The sequence below is a fragment of the Pinus tabuliformis genome, chromosome 6 (genome assembly GCF_031772625.1).
Source record: "Pinus tabuliformis cultivar Carrire ecotype Pingquan chromosome 6, CPIR1, whole genome shotgun sequence".
Classification (NCBI taxonomy): domain Eukaryota; kingdom Viridiplantae; phylum Streptophyta; class Pinopsida; order Pinales; family Pinaceae; genus Pinus; species Pinus tabuliformis.
Genome location: NC_142292.1, coordinates 1,527,152,240 through 1,527,156,309, shown reverse-complemented (window position 1 = coordinate 1,527,156,309; position 4,070 = coordinate 1,527,152,240). Strand labels below are relative to the sequence as shown.

At 38.1% G+C, this 4,070-nt stretch overlaps 1 long non-coding RNA gene across 1 annotated transcript; it reads left to right on the top strand.

The window, feature by feature from the left end:
- The first annotated feature begins 485 nt into the window (after nt 1-485).
- On the top strand, nt 486-1,409 carry LOC149264540 (uncharacterized). Its single transcript, XR_016250083.1, has 3 exons — nt 486-626; nt 709-912; nt 1,004-1,409. It is a non-coding gene; the product is annotated as an uncharacterized LOC149264540 (long non-coding RNA).
- Nucleotides 1,410-4,070: the final 2,661 nt, after the last annotated feature.

Genomic DNA, 4,070 nt, shown 5'->3' with positions numbered 1-4,070 from the left:
ACATCCAACAAGATTCTTGTAACACCCTAAACATTACAGAAGACATAATAATAATAATAAAATTCACCAGGCCTAAACTTACGAATTACTACATAAATCATTTAATATGTCAAGGTGGCAGTGAGGTTTGAATTACTACATAAATCATTTAATATGTCAAGGTGGCGGTGACGTTTTCAACGATATGTTTGATTGATTTTGATATATATATATTTAATTTCGCACAGCCTGCGTTAAGGCCTCTGTCATGTATTAAAGCGGCACATGGCCTCACTCGAGGTATTGAACACGTCACTCTGCTCTGATGTAAATGCACTGGGTACGTCCCTCCATGCGACGCGATCTGAGGTGGTCCTCTAGTAGGCCTTCATTCATCATTGGAGCTTCAGCTCGACACTTGTTCTCACTTGCATACGTCGATCTATTTAGAGCAAATCCAATGGTGGAGAAGTTTTAGGTTTGTTCCAACTACCCTACCCCCGCTTCCGACTGGATGGAGGGTCATTTGCATTTAGAGGGCTGATGGTTCGGCCGCTTTACAACAGAATCCGCTACCAGGTCTTCAGTTGGTTCTGTAACTTGGTTGTTGAGATCCATGGTGTCGGCTGGACGTCCTTCTCAGAGAGGTAATGGAACACTTAACCTCTTTATACAATAGTTGTTTCTCTTACTTGATTTACTGCCTCACAGATTGTAATGTCATGTCAGGTCACCCTCCAAGTCCAGGGGCATGGCAACACTATTCTGGTTCATCGGGGCCTAACGATTTTCGATGACCACTCCAGGAATGTAAGCTTACATCCTGTGGCATTGTTTTTCAGTTCAACGTAATTCTGCATACTATTAATACATAGGTGTAGTTTTCTTATGCCATGTAGGCGGACTACTCTGGATGGGACCTTCAATGTTTAGGTGAGGTTTCAAGTCTCGACTGATCTAGTCTTCAAATGATTTCTTTAATGTAAGACATACCTTAGATAGTGATATATTGGTGATGTCGCAGGTAAAGTGCTGCCCTTACTGGGGTTCTGATGGAATCAGTCTCGCGCACTCCAAGGTCATGAAGACTGATACCCTAATCGGTTGTCTACATGTTGGAACTTCTCACCGAGGCTTACCTAGTTTGTTCGCTATGGTTTAGATGCATGCGAAAAATCGCTTGGCAGAGGGTTTCAGACGGAACATACCCGGATCTTATCTTTTATTGGGAAGACTGTGTAAACAGTTAAATGTCATTTCTGTTACTTAACATGGTTGAAAAGCGGATAACATTGCTTTGCTTTTTGGGTTCAAAAGACTATTTAATCTATGATTTTTTTGTAAGTTATGGGATACAAAACTTCTCTGGAATAGTTAATATTTTGATGTATTATGAATTCGAGAGTATTTTTCCCTCTTTTTTCTTTTAACTCCATTTGGTTATATGTATATAGAGCGTCGCATCCTGTTGTTGTAAGATTTCGGTGATAAACTTTACTTATACAGTTATAATGTATCTACACAGTTTTTCTATTAGCCGCCTATGGAAGGTTTTTACTGCTCCATATGATTGTTTGGTATATTCGTTAGTATCTACGTTTTTCAATTCGATGCATCTGTAAATAGTTTATGAAAATTTTTAAGCTTGAGAATTCACCTAATTGTTTCTCTTATGCTCTGTTTAAGCAGAATCTCTCTCTCTTGAGTGCTTAACTAAAATATTTTCTCACTCTACTTGACGGAAGGAATTCCTTTGTTATGGTTTAAAAATACAGTTTATTCTACCAAAAGTAACGATATTGTTTTCTTTCCAATTTTACACTTGCATGTTATAACTAGAAAAGTAGGAACATAATGCTCATTTGGACTTTGTGATTTGCTAGCCTTACGACTTTACTATATAATTACAATCGTTCATGTACCTTGAATTTATTTTTGTTCCTGTACTGAGCATCAGGATTACTTGTTTGGTTAATAAAGAAATTTCTGTACTGAGCATCAGGATTACTTGTTTGGTTAATAAAGAAATTTCTCTATTTGAACTTATTCTGTTACTATTTTAAGTATATTTACCATGACCATGTAATGAACTATACTATTATTGTAAGCAAGCATTTATTCCATTAATCTACCATCATCAGTACTTAAATAAAAGATATATTACTTATCTAATTAACTTATCATCATAAAATCCCAAAGATATCTAGAAAGTCTCTCCTCCTAACCACGAGCCTCACAATCACGTCCAGACTCTCCCCGAGCACTTTCTATCCTTCACGTTGAATTATATCTAGCCATAGTCAGTACCTTGGGCCTCAGGACTCACTGTCCAACGTCAAGCTCTATACTTTCTTTTGACTGTGTTTGAGTGATTTTCCCACTATTTTATTCCACCCAGCTCTCGGATTTTTTTTTGTTCTCTTCCCCCCTTTATATTTCCCTTTCCAGACAGAGGGGTAACTGTTTATTGGAAACTTTTTCTTTTAACAATTGCAAATAGTTTATTTTTATTAACATGTCAGTTTGGTAACCAATTGTAATATAGAATTTCCAGCCTAGTCATTATCACAAAGCAAAAGACATTAATGCATCAAGACATAAAAAAGTGAACTTAATGACCACAATAATTTTTTAGGTAGATTGGGGTGTTACATCTCCCCCCCCATATGAGGAACACCATCTCTTGTGTTCTGTTGATTTTAAGAAAATAGCACCAAATAAGCTTCCCACATAAATATGTCCTCTTCCCAAGTGGCCTCCTCTGGGCCAAAGTGCTTCCACTCCACTTTAACCGAGATGATGGCTCTCTTCCGCAATGTGGTTTCTCTTCGATCGAGAATATGAAGAGGTTCTACCAAAAACTCTCCTTCCGGTTCAACCTACACAACCACAATTCATAGTCATAAATTTCTTCAAAAATAGTTTATCCGATAACATATGTATTCCCTTAACTGATTACCTAAATATTCTCCCAACTAATTATATGATGTGGGTTGTACACATATTTTTTTAGCAACGAAACATGGAAAACATTGTGGACCTGAATATGGTTTGGTAACGCAAGCTTATATGCTACTGGTCCAATCTACTCCAAAGACTTGAATACCCACAGTACCGAGGTGCTAACTTGGTACAACCCCTCCATTGTAAGGAACTTTTCCTGGGCTTTACTCTTAGATATGCGTGATCTCCTAGCTAAAATTATTTGTATGTTCTCTTTTTATCAACATAAATTTTTTTGCCTATCCTGGGCAACCCTTAGATTCTTTCGAACCTTCTTAACAGTCTCCTCCATTTCTGCTAGCATGTTGGGACCCAATGCTAGCTTATCAACTAGACTATTCCAATCCATGGGTACCCTGCACCTTCTTCCATATAATACCTCAAAGGGGCTCATGCCGAGCGATTCATGATGTCCATTAGTATATGCAAATTCCCCTAGGTGGAGGTAGTCTTCCCACTTATGTGGTTGTTTCATTACAAACATGCATAGCATGTCCTCCAACACTTGATTTACCCATTTGGTTTGTCTGTCCGTTTGAGGATGGTAAGCAGTACTAAATTGGATCTGGGTACCCAATCCTGAAAAGAGGGTTTTCCAAAATGTGGATGTAAATTTTACATCCCTGTCAAAAATCACCACCTTAGGTATCCCGTGTAGACGAAAAATTTCCTTCATAAATATGTCTGCAATTTCCACAGTTTTAAAGGTGGATTTCACAAGTATAAAGTGAGCAGTTTTTCTCAGTTTTTCTACCACCACCATAATTGAGTCGTGCTGCTTCCTGGTGCGAGGTAAGCCAATGATAAACTCTACTGACATGGTCTCCCACTTCCATTCCGGGATGGGCAATGGTTGTAATAAACCAACGAGATGCTGATGTTTTGCCTTCACTAGTTGGCATTCTAAACATTTGGACAAGTATTCAGTGACACCCTTCCTTAAGCCGAGCCAAAAAATACCCTTTCTTGATGGCTGACAACAACTTCTGGTAACTAGGGTGGCCAACACATGGTTTCCTATGAAATTCATCCAATATCAATTGCTTAACAGAATTTTGGTTAGGAACATAAATTCTGCCCTTGAAAAT